The sequence below is a fragment of the Chelonoidis abingdonii genome, chromosome 15 (assembly GCF_003597395.2).
Source record: "Chelonoidis abingdonii isolate Lonesome George chromosome 15, CheloAbing_2.0, whole genome shotgun sequence".
NCBI classification, from domain to species: domain Eukaryota; kingdom Metazoa; phylum Chordata; order Testudines; family Testudinidae; genus Chelonoidis; species Chelonoidis abingdonii.
Window position 1 is genome coordinate 53,742,818 of NC_133783.1, and position 13,520 is coordinate 53,756,337.

A 13,520-nucleotide genomic window follows, 5' to 3' on the forward strand; every position below is an offset into this window, starting at 1 on the left:
ATAAACCTCCCTCTCAGCACAGGGAAAATTCACAAGCTACAACAAAAGATAATCTAACGCATTTCCTTCCTATTACTTACAATTGGTAATTTTAGAGGCCTTTAGTTCAGGTATGGCTTAGGGAGATGTATTTTCCCTGCCCTGATTCCTCGCTGACCCAGAGAGAACAACAAAGGAACACAAAACAAAAACCTTCCCCCACAGATTTGAAAGGATCTTCTCCCCTCATTAGTCCTTTTGGTCAGATGCCAACCAGGTTGCTTGAGCTTCTTAACCCTTTATAGGTGAAGGAGGGATTTTATGCTACCCTTAGCTGTATGTTTATGACACAAGCACATTTTTATTCCATTGGAAATCTCCTAATCCTATGTCTGTTAGCATATAAGAAATTACTTAAATCAGTAGAATATTGAAAAGTTTGGTCAGTTGCAGCTTTATGTTTGTATAGATGGTCAAATGAACACACAGACAAGAAGGAAGTAAACACCTGTATATGTCTTTTTTTCTTCATTGCCTTTTGGGCTCCAGTTACAGATCCAGTTGTGTATGCAATATTCTCATCTATTTGTAATAGACGGATACTCTTCTCTGTAATCTGCATGCTCCCACTGCCACAAATTATATCTGACCTTACTTTTCTATTGCATGAATTGATTTTGTATGCATGTGGGGTTCAGTGAAGAGGGCATGATTTTGAATAGATTAATTTGGTGGGCAGAAATAGTGGTGGGCACAGTTTTGGCGGATCAGTTGTGTGTGCAGATGTAGTTGATTTTATTTAGGTGTCTAACTACCTGATGAAGGCCACATTAGTTAGCTATGTAAATGACTTCACTTGAATCTGCATATAATTGTGGGTACAAAAAAGAGGCCAAATTTTAAAAAATATCATGTAATCCTGAAGTAAATCTTCTGTTGATGGTTTTCAGTCTGCTATTACTGAGGGCAGGTGTACGCTACCGCCTAAATCGATTTAACTTATGTTGCTCTGGGGCAGAGGGGATAAAAATCAATGATTTAAAAAAAAATTCAGAATTTTTATATTTAAATTGGATTTTTTTGATGAAAAGCTTTTTGAGGAAAATACCTATCTAAAGATAGATACATTATAGTGCAAAGATACCTCATCATGGAATAGGGATTATAAATTCTAATTCTATACTATGAGACAATATATTCATGTAATGTTTAAGAAAAGTTTTGTAATTGATTTCCAATAGTTCATGGATTAGGGACCTAATCTTCTGGGGTGAGAAATAGAAATATATAAAAGTGAGAAATAACAGACCTCAACCCTATTGTCCCTCTGCAAATTTGTGTACACAGAATCAATCCCTTACCTCTCCCTTAAGTGCAAAGTTTCAAAAAGTTCAATGAATAGAAAAAAGTTGGGGGCGGAATAGATCTGGACAAGGAGAAGAAGTCTGGAGATAAATGTGAGAAGGGAGGACCGGCAGTAGAAACAAAAGTGAAACTGTTTGAGCAGCATATTCCAGAAGTCTTGAGGTCTTTCTGAGTGTAGCTTTCATTGATTTGAGATGTACTATACCAAGGGTAGGCAACCTATGGCACGGGTGCCAAAGGCGGCATGCGAGCTGATTTTCAGTGGCACTCACACTGCCCAGGTCCTGGCCATCAGTCCGGGGAGCTCTGCATTTTAATTTAATTTTAAATTAAGGTTCTTAAACATTTTTAAAGCCTTATTTACTTTACATACAACAATAGTTTAGTTATGTATTATAGACTTATAGCAGGGGTTGGCAACCTTTCAGAAGTGGTGTGCCGGATCATCATTTATTCACTCTAATTTAAGGTTTCACGTGCCAGTAATACATTTTAACGTTTTTAAGAGGTCTCTTTCTCTAAGTCTATAATATATAACAAAACTATTGTTGTATGCAAAGTAAATAAGGTTTTTAAAATGCTTAGGAAGCTTCATTTAAAATTAAATTAAAATGCAGAGCCTCCTGGACCGATGGCCAGGACCCGGGCAGTGTGAGTGCCACTGAAAATCAGCTCACGTGCCGCCTTCAGCACTTGTGCCATAGGTTGCTGTAGCGAGGCGGTGTGGCTCCCCTCCTCCCCAGGGAGGGTTGAGCCCCATCAATCATCCCCCAGGGCGGAACCGCTGGGCGGAAGTCCCGCCCCTCAGAGGGTCAGGCGGCAACCCGGAAGAATAAAAGCCGGGCCCCAGCCTTCAGTTGCAGCCCAGCCACCGTCAGGAGCAGACGTGCCCGCCGACGCTCGTCCCTGGGAAGCAGCTGAGGCCAGAGGCTGGTACCAGGAGCTGTCAGAGCTGCCCCGCAGTCGCTACGACGAGGAGCTGCCAGAGTTACCTCGTCCCTACTACGGCCCCAAGGAGCCACCAGACCAGACCTGGCCCACCGGCCCGGAGGTATTCCCGGATCTACCGCCCAGCCCTGACTGGGAAGAGCCCATGGTGCTGGACTCCCCAGCGGACCAGGTAGGAACCGAGGGGGATATTGGAAGCAGCCCGGGGGCAGCTGACTACAGTCAGGCTGCAGAGGGCCCCGTGCGTATGTCAGTGTTTTCGTGAGACCCGCATGATCGTAGTGCAACGACAGCCTACTAGGGCCCCGCTGAAAACACGCAAGAGTGGGGAGACTGCACAGTTCCCCACATGCCCACCCGTTACGGTGGCAGAGATCCCCTTCACCACCTAAGAGGCCATTGTAGTCTGCCACTGCCGCGCTGGCCTGCCCCAAAGGCCAGAGCGGATAACCTGCGTGTTTGTGGTGCCCCGCCGACTCAAGGCTGGCCACTGCTGTTCGACTGCTCTAGCCAACTTGCCCATAAGGGCCAAGAAGCGAATTGACTATTAATAACTGCTTTCTGGTGGCCCCCGCCTGAACTCAGAGCTGGCCCTGTATAACATAGGCGCTTTCGGCCGCCCAACCGGGCACGAACGCCAGAGCTGACTGCGTCGGCCGAGGCAGGCAGGCACTCAAACCACGTGACGAAGCCCAGTGTGGCCGCCTCACCTAACGCCAGAAGGAGTTGAGCCCTGGCACCCTACACTCCACAGTTGCCTACCTTTTAGATCGTAGTGTGACATTGATCATTCCCCTATTGTCGACTTAACAGAAAAAACCGTCCTAAAAATTGTTAAAACTGCATTCGGCACGTAAACTTAAACACAGTAAATATATGGCAAGATTCATGCGGTACACAACTTCACGTGAAAGGCTGGCCCGACCCCGTCGTACTTAACCATTCTCTCAACACTACAAAGGAAAACCTATAATGGCAGCAGGCCTAAAGAGACACAGTTTGGGAGTAAACTCATTCAAAGAATATATGTTAGCTGATGAAGTGTTTTAAAGAAAGTCGCATGAGGAGGAACCTTCGTGGAAGTCACTTAACACTTCCTGATTCAGAGTACTGATCGAAGTGACAATCCTCAGGCTTTTAACATGCAGTAGCTTCTTCTGCCGGTGTAGCGAAAAGATATTCTTCCTTGGGACTAACATTCATAGATTTGAAAATCGTTTGGGAAGCGCTGAAAAGAGTAAAAACCTTGTTTTTTTTTCTCCAGATATTGAACAAACAGGGAAATGAAAGGTGACGAGACTGAGAGATTAGCTTGCAGAAGCTCAAATATTTTAAGTTTCTCATGTTGACCTGACTGGTATAAGGAGATTAAGAGAAGTTTTTTAACTATTCATTTAACTATTAGTTAAAAACAATTTAACAAAAACAAACCTGAATTACTAAAAAACCTTGATGTTTAACTAAATTCAAAAATTCATCATAGCTGTTTGTAAAATCCATATTAATGTTTCTGCTGAAGTAACAATCCAGAATACATAACGTTGTTCTTTTAGTTAATAAAACAATTTAAATGTCTAGTGATGTTCTCCTAATACAACATGGCAAGAATAATCCTCCAAATTTATTGATAAGCTGTGAACTGGAGATATTTATTAAGTCATAGAACGTGAACTATCGCTTCAATACCTTTGTAAATAAAATAACCAAACAATTCATTCAATTTCTCTGAATACAGCGTAAAACTCAATTGAAAATTTTCAACATAAATCACCTTAAAATATGTATATGTGTACCTTCTAAAAATGAAACCTACATCTACTTTGAGTTGTGAAGAATATGTATAAGTTATAACAACCAACAAGAATGCACTTTTATGTAGAAATCCATGATTAAATCGAGTCTTCCTGACTAGTGATTTTAAATCAAATCCACCCTGCTCAGGGGTGTGAAAAAGACAGCCCTGAGTAATGCAAGTTACAGCAATCTAAGTGCTATCCATGCTGGTGCTATGCCAGCAGGAGAGCATCTCACGGAAATGGAGTAATTATGCCAGCAGGAGAGTGCTCTCCTGTTGGCATAGAGCAGACGTGTGCAAACTACGGCCCGTGGGACCATCCTGCTCAGCCCCTGAGCTCCCAGCCAGGGAGCTTAGTCCTTGGCCCCTCCTCTGCTGTCCCCCCTTCCAAGCAGCCATGTGGGCTGTGCTCTGCCCCACTGCTCCCACTGGACAGCGTGGGCAGCTCAGCTGGCTATGGCCAGGTGTCGCGGCTGCGAGATCCTGCTGCTGGTAAGGGAGTGGGGGTGGGGTTGGGTAAGCAAACAGGGGGCCCTGGTGGGCAGTCAGGAAGAATGGGGTGGTTGGATGGGGCGGAGGTTCTGGAGGGGCGGTCAGGGGATGGGGAACAGGGAGGGTTGGGAGTGGGAGTCCTGGGGGGCCTGTCGGGGGCGGGGATGTGGATGGGATCAGGGCAGTCAGGGGACAGGGAGGAGCAGGGGAGTTGGATAGGGGGCGAGAGTCCTGGGGGGGCTGTCAGGGGGCATTGGTGTGGATAGGGGTCAGGGCAGTCAGAGGACAGGGAGGAGCAGGGGGGTTGGATAGGGGGCAGGGTCCTGGGAGGGGGCAGTCGGGGGACAAGAAGCAGAGGGGGTTGGATGGGTTGGAGGTTCTGAGGGGGGGCAGTCAGAAGGCAGGAAGTGGGAAGGGGCTGTTTGGGGAGGCACAGCCTTCCCTAGTCAGCCCTCCATACAGTGGTGCAGTTGCACCAGTGCAGCTATGCCCATGTAGCGCTTCTAATGTAGACCTTCCCTGAGCGTATAACTTATATGTTGGAAGTCTCAGATGGAGTTACAATGAACACATGAATTTAGATTGTTAATGTCAACCTGGAGAAATTGAAGAACTCTGTATTTTTCATATATTGCTTAATGTAATTGCAAAATATCCTCTTCCCTGCCATACAGAACTTTATCCATATCAAGAGTTCGAATGGCGTTTCTATAATTTTTACTGGATTAGTTGTACATGGATGGTGATCTTTTCCTAACATTTTCTGTCAAATGTTGCATAATACTGCATTCCTCTTTAAACAGCCCTACTGAAATCAGTGGAACTACTTGAGGAGTGAGATAAATATTAATGGGATGAGGGATATCACATTGTAGCCTGTAACAGTTTTATCCATCTAAGACTTTGCTACAGAGCCATAATGGATGTTTCTTAAGTCTACATATTAATACTCTTACTCCTGGTAGGCATGCTACCCAGCCTGGGGGAACAATCAGCACACTTAACTCAGTTCCTAGCTCTTATCCCAGGATTCTGTTCTGTTATCCAAACACAAAATAGGAAAACCTGGAGTGACAAGATAAAGCAATTGACCTGCTCCCTAACATAGGCTGTGGCAGTCTAGTAATCAGGATTTTTTTTCAAGCTAGGGACAGTCACAAGGCCTCCCAATCCTGTGTAGTCCCACAGTGCATGGCAGTGCAGTCACAGGGGAGTATTCACCCAACCCTCTTGTAATCACTGGTGCCCTCATCAAGATCCCCTAGCTGGTAATAATCAGACCCAATCGCCTAATGCTTCTCAGCCAGTTCTGGTGATACCTAGCACCTATCTGTCTGCCTGGCTCCTCCCCAGACCATGGCTGACTGTTCTCTGGTCTGCCTGGCTTTTATAGGAGCAGACCATCCTCTTATGCAAAGGTACTGCAAAAGGAGTGTAAGATACTACTCAGCTCGAATCAGGGTAACGGAATACCCTGAGCTCTTGTTTGGAGTCAGTTGGTCTCATGATCATTTGGATGCCGCCTGAGAGACCTTGGGTACTGCACCTATGACAGAGTGGAAAATTCCAGCATGCATTGTCAGACTCGTCCCGCCTGCCGCACTAGAAATATCCCATGTATAGCTCTCACTGTCTCTAATTTCAAAGGAAGTCAGTGAGTTTAGTCCCAAAGTTAACTACATTCTGCTCAGTTTTGGGGTATTGAAGGAGTTATTTACTAAATGACTGGATCCCTCAGAAATTAAAGTTCCTGCGTGAATTTTTTTGGGGTGTCTGGGATTTTGGGTCTGGCTCACATAATGTGTTGCAGTCTGAATTTTGTCAGCCTGAGAAAGATGACACCACTTTAGATTCAACTTGAAGCAGCAGTACTACGAACATGCTGTAAACTTTCACCAATTGTCTCAGTTTTCCAAGATATCTTCTACCTGCCCGCAAAACATTTGTAGTCTCATTCTGTGCTCTGGGATCAAGAATTCCAGACTTAGGTCACACTGAACTGTGTCCACAGCAGACATACCTTATTGTTACTTGAGACTATGGAAATGGTGACAGTGAATGAATTGGATATTGGGTTTGCTGTGGTGAACAGACAGTGCTATGGATGGCAGAGCATTGCCAGATCAGTGGTGACATCACCTGCCTCTATAATGCAGTACCTGGAAGCTGCTTTATGGCTGCAAAATTTTATGATGAACTAATCTCCTACGGGTGGCATAAGATAAATTATAAATGATTAAAGTTGCAAACATTTTTCTTTATATTGCAATTAGCCATAACAACAGTGACTTTAATACTCATTTTGGTTCTAAGCTTCCAGAATGATCTGAGACTTTAAACTTTCTGAATGAATTCCTCATCACCCCCCCAACACACACACCTTAAACACACTATTCAGAGGATGGCAAGTAGCCAGTAAAGCACTCAGTGCATTCTTGCTTTCACTGGGTCATAGTCTGCAAAGTGTATGAGCACAATTATGGTGTCAAAGCAGTTTTATGTGCTGCTTAGACTTTCCTAATATACATATATTAAGTAAGAAAAAACACAGTTTTATTCATGGTTGGTTGATTTCTGTGCTCCCCTTGTCTTCTGCACAGTGTGATGTGGATATTGGAGCAAATTGTATCTGTTTTGCATGCGTAATAAAAGAATGATAAGGAAAACACTAGGACCTAGCAAGCTTGGTTTCATTAGCAGTTATGGAAACCACTGGCACATTTTTTAGTACCCATATTAACATTAGCATTTTAGCTGCGAGTGCAAACCCTTCTTCCTACCAGGAACAATCAGTTGAAGAATCTCTTGCTTCCGCTGATTTTGCAGATCTTTCAAACAAAGGAAAACTGCACCGCAACAAACCCATTTTCACCAGCAGAGGGCTAACAGAGCAACTGAAAAGGAGACAGGAATAAACAAGAAAAAAAAGTTCTTGGGTCAGGTCCTTAGAAGACGGAAATTGAAGTAGAGCTATTGAAATCAATTCAATCACACTGATTTATACCAGCTGAAGATCTGACACTACAACTTCATATACAGGTTTTATTGTTCATCGTCAAGTAAGAGTTACAGTGTGACTAAAATCCCTCTCTCCCTTTCATACTTTCATTTAAGGCCAGAAGGACAATTATATCACGTAATTTTACCTGTAAATCACGGGACATTAAATTCCACCCAATTACACCTATGTTGAGCCCATTCGCTTGAGTTAAACTAAAGCCTTTCAGTCCTCAGGACACTGAACTGTTGTGTGCCCCAAGCAGAGAACAGGCAAGACTGAGGTGCCACCAATGCCTGAAGCCCCTTCAATGACAAGGAATTGAACAGGTGAGACATGCCCAGATAATCCATGCTGCAGAGGAAAGTGGAAAAACTCCACGGTCCCCACCAATGTGACCTGGCAGGGGTGAAGGGGAGAATTCCTTCCCAACCCACCTCTGGCAGTCAGTTGGATCCTAAGCATGTGAGCAAGACACACCAGCCAGGCATCTCATGGTACATGTACCTTATGAGCTAGGGCTGTGATTCCCAGCTTGCGTAGACATACTTGTGCTAGCTCGCATCTGAGCTAGCATGCTAAACTTAGTGGTGTAGCCATGGTAGCATGGGCAGCAGTGGCATAGGCTAGCCTTGCCAGTTACAAACCCACCTGAACCCCGTGGGTACATACTTGGGACAGCTACCATGGCTACACGACTATTTTTGCATGCTAGCTCAGACAGGATGTATGTCTATGTGAGCTGAGAATCACATCCTACCTTGTTGGATAGTCATAGCCTAAGCAAGAGGATTCCCTATAACCCTTTGAGCACTACTCTGCCCCCTCCAGCCAGGGCTGGCTCCAGGCACCAGCCGACCAAGCACGTGCTTGGGGTGGCACCTTGGGGCAGGGCGGCGATCGAATTTTGGTTTTTTGGGTTTTTTTGTTTTGGTTCATCGGGGCAGCGCTGGAGGGGGGGTTTGTTTTGGGGTGGGGTGCTCAGAGGCGGGGCTTTGGGCAACGTGGCGCTTGGGCGGTGTGGCACTCAGGGGACGGGGCTTTGGGCAGTGTGGCGCTCGGGAGGGCAGGGGCTGGCGCGGCACTCAGAGGAGGGGCCGGGGCTTGGGGCAGCGCGGCACTTGGAGGGGGCATGGCTTTGGGCCGTGTGGTGCTCGGGGGGTGGGGCTTTGGGCAGCGTGGCACTCGGGGGCAGGGCTTAGGGCAGCACGGCGCTCAGGAGGGCTTGCATGGCGCTGGGGGTGGGGCTTTGGGCAGCGTGGCACTCGGGGGCAGGGCTTAGGGCAGCACGGCGCTCAGGAGGGCTTGCATGGCGCTGGGGGTGGGGCTTTGGGCAGCGTGGCACTCGGGGGCAGGGCTTTGGGCGGTGTGGCGCTCGGGGCGGGGCTTTGGGCGGCATGGTGCTTGAGGGGGCGGGGGCTGGCGCGGCGCTTGGAAGGGGGTGGAGCCTTGAGGCAGTGCAGCATTCAGAGGGGGGCAAGGGCGCAGAGCTTGGAGGAGGCGAGGCTTTATGCCGCATGGCACTTGGGGGCGGGACTTCAGGGGGCGTGGTGCTCAGGGGGGTGGGGGTTTTGGCAGTGCGACGCTCGGGGGGGGGTACAGCAGGGCGACGTTCTTCTTTGCTTGGGGCGGCAAAAAAGTTAGAGCCGGCCCTGCCTGCAGCATCCTAGCTCCACCTGTGGGTTATCCCTGCTGGAGGAAGGTGAAGAAAAAAACAGAATACAGCTGGCCCAATTGCACATTGGGGAAAAATCCTACAGGTGACCAGTCAAAAGACATAAGGTTCTACATTTATCCCAAGAAAAATTAAAAACAAACAAACAAACACAAAAACCTGCTAAGTGTAGTTGTCTTCTGAAAAGAATCAAGATGTTTTTTTAACAGCAAGCCCTGCAAACTGATTCTGGGACTTGAAAGTGAAACTGTCTCTCTGGCGTTTGATTTATCACCAGTAATACACATTCTGCAATTAGACTTAGCCAATACCTGTACTGATGTATCACAAGCCAGAAGAGAATCCATTTACTTTCCAGAGCTGTGTTTGTTCTGCAGAGCTATAAGCAGTCAACAGTGGTAATAAAACCTTTTGGACAGCATAGTAAGCAAATATTCTGTATATACGCACTTGTAGGGAGCAGATCTGTTGAGTACGATTCTGACCATAGAAACTTTGAAATTGAGTTTTAAGGAAAAAATGTCACAGACTAGCACACTGCTCTGTGCTTGGGGTCCTTCAATACAAATAATATTTTGAGAAAAATTCTACTCCCAGAACTCCACGGTGCAATTTTACTCCAATATTCTGCCGTTCCAAATAAAAATACTTGGCAGTTTTTATTAATGCACTCTACAGATGTTAATCCATTAAGTCTTCCAATACTCCTTTGAATTAGTTTGGTGAATTGAGGAAACTGAGGCAGAGAGGTTAAGGATTAAGTTCTGTGCGTTCAATGATTTCAATGGGTTGCATGTGGTTTAAGTAAGGATGAAGCTGTGGGTTTCCTCACACCCACAAAAGGAGTCACTGTCAGCTTTGTTTGAAACTCAGGAATCCTTTAGTCAGACCTCTAGATCAGTGACACTCAATCTTTCCAGACTACTGTCAGGAGTCTGATTTGTCTTAAGCATCCCCAAGTTTCACCTCATTTAAAAACTACTTGCTTACAAAATCAGACATAAAAATTCAAAAGTGTCACAGCACGCTAGTACTGAAACATTGCTTACTTTCTCATTGTTACCATATAATTACAAACTAAATAAATTGGAATATAAATATTGTACTTACATTTCAGTGTATAGTATACAGAGCAGTATGAACAAGTTAGTGTCAGTATGAAATGTTAGTTTGTACTGACTTCGCTAGTGCTTTTAATGTAGCCTGTTGTAAAACTAGACAAATATCTAGACAAGTTGATGTACCCCTTGGAAGACCTCTGCGTACCCCCAGGGGTACATGTACCCCTGGTTGAGAATCACTGCCCTTTTGTATCTGCAGGGACAGCAGGACAGTATATCAAATGAATATTAGAGAAGAGGAGAATTTTGGTCTCAGTCTTGGCCTTGCAAAGAGATACCTGAGAGCTGAAAAAATGTCAAGCTCTGTTCTGGCTGTGTGGATTTTCTTTTGTAATGCATAATAGGGTTTCATCATTATTTATATTTCTGGATTAAGGGCTGTAATCTGTCAATCTCTAAAACAACATCTGATAATCTGTTTAATCATGAGCAAGCTTTGATCTTGATAGAGTCAATCAAATTTAACTCATGCAGAATAGTTTATGCTGTTCCAGGACTGTCCAAGTGCAGAAGTGGGACAGCGAACATTTTCAACAAATATGTACTTTTTACATTTGTTCAGAATTAAGAGGAAATTTTTGTCCTACTTTCAATGCAATACCTTTGTTCTGATGCATAGCAGTATTTTTTTTCACATAGTCTGGGTTTGCTAAAATTTTGGCATCATCAAAATATCTTAACACTGAACCAGCTGTCTAAAATATGTACAATGGAGCCGCTTGGTAATGGTTCCATAGTTAATGATGGTAAAATTATCTAGCAAACCCCAAATCTTGGCAGACTTAAAAAAACCTGTTCATTATTCATAACGTTACATGATGTAAGTGTTGAGTGATGCTGTTTTATACATAGCTTTACCACTAGGATTCAATGCCCGCAGGATCTTCCAGAAGGAGGAGTATAGACCTTAGTCCAGATCCTTGGATTCTACTGTAGCAATGCAAAAGGATCTTAAACCAGCTTTAAATTGGCAGCTGAGGATTCCCCCAACACAGGGGAATTCTTGACTGGTGTAAAAACCTAGTGGATCCAGTTTTGTTCTTCCCACTCCTTCACTCGGCAAAATGAACAGACAAAGGACTTCTTGGGGGCAGGACAGATCACAACATACACAGGTGATCCTGGATTGGTAGAATGGTCACTAAGGGACTGTTCCAGCCAGTGTACAAGCCGTGCTGCAACTATGCTAACTTGTGCTGGATTCTCATTCTGCCACTGGCCAGCCCCAGGATTTTTGACTGCCCTCTGCTTCCACCAGCTGTGTCCAGTTTGTTGGCCAGAATTATCCTTGGTTCTTCTACCATCCACTTTGTTGTCAAGTTTAAGGTGCATGATGGTATGTTTATGGTAAATGGTTGGGTAACTTCTAATACTTTAGAGGCACAAGCAGTCTGAGAATAGTAAGTAGCCTGAGTTGGCAATTTAGCTTAGTTATTTCCCGGCATGTTAACAAAAGCCATTTTCACCAGCAGAGGGCATAGAGATCCATGTTTCACGGATAGCTGCATGCTTAACTTTACTGTTTGGTCAGAAGTAAGGACCTTCCTCGTTCACCAAGAAATCTCTCCCCTCTTTTAAATTGTTGTATGAAATGACCTGTTTTAAGTCTAGGTCTTAGCACACAGGATTCTGATCTTCATAAAGTAAGGCTGCAGTTGCTATTGTTGTGAGTGCATTTAACCAAATGTGCATTGACAAGTCAAAGACATGCATTTATGTATTGCAACATGGTGCCTATCTGCAACAGAAGATTGCGCTATTAAACACAGACCTGGCCACAGGAAGCTGTGCATTCATGACCCCTTGGTGGGCTTGATTATTGTAATATATTTGCTTGAAGAAAGCATCAGTAGCTACAAAATGCAGCAGCCTGTCTGTATAACAATATATTGCCCCAGTGCTCCATTGTCTGTGCTGACTCCTAAATACCTAGTCCAGTTCAGTTTGTTATTCAGAGACTTTCATGGGATTGGCCCTAACTCCCTGGGAGCTCCTCTCAACACTGAGACCGTGACATCCCGCAAGAGCTTTGTACCTCTTGAAAAATTAAATTCTTGATAATGTAGGGGGAGTTTGAGAGACAGACCTTTCACAGGAACTGGAACTAAACTAAAGAACTCGCTCCCACCGGAAATAAGAATGACCAGGGATCTCACCATCAAGCTATTTTACCTACAGGGGGTGAAGATAGAGGGATTCTTAGCGTTCTTCCTATTTTTAATTTCATGGGAAGGGCTCAGATACTGCTGTGGTGGGGTGTAAGAACCTACTTAGTCCTGTTTTTTTCTCCTTTTTTCACTTCTATTTTATTAATTTTTGCTCTTTTTCTTTTTAGCATTCACTCTTCCAATTCCCTCAATCTCCAAAAGGCTGCATCATGCTTAGTGTGGGGGCTGTTTATTGGTGATTCTGTGGGGCTGAGACATATGGTCTCACAGCAAACTGTGTGTTTCCAGAGCAGACGCACAACATGTGGTCCTGTGAGTTGGTTCCTGAGTCTCTAGTCCTGTATGCACAAGCTGATCCTTGAGGGCCCAATTCAATTCCTATATATGTTGGATCAGGCCCTAAGCCAGGTGAATTAGGGGACACAACAGCAGACATAGGTATAACAAGATCCAATGACTGGAAATAGAAACTAAACAAATTCAGACTAGAAATAAGGAGCACATTTTTAATCTTGAGGGTAAATAACAATTGGATCAATTTACCAAAGGTTGTGATGGATTTTTTTGTCACTATTCATTTTTAAATCTGGATTGGATGTTTTTATATGCTCTAATTCAAACACGAATTAATGAAAAGAAGTTGTTTGTCCTTTGTTATATAGGAGGTCAGGCTAGGTGATCACAGTGATCCCGTCATAAACAAAATGGAGAAAAGGGCAGGACAAGAGGCAATGGGTTCAATCTATAGCATGGCAGATTTAGATTAAATCTCAGGAAAAACTTCTTAATGGTAAGAACAGTAGGACAATGGAACGGACTTCATAGGGAGGTTGTGGAATGTCATTCACTGGAGGTTTTCAAAGGGAGGCTGGGGCCGTCTGTCTTGGATGGTTCAGCCACAACAAATCCTGCATCGTGGCAGGGGGTTAGACTGTTCCCTGCTAACACTGTGGTTTCTATGATTCTGTGACTCTCAACT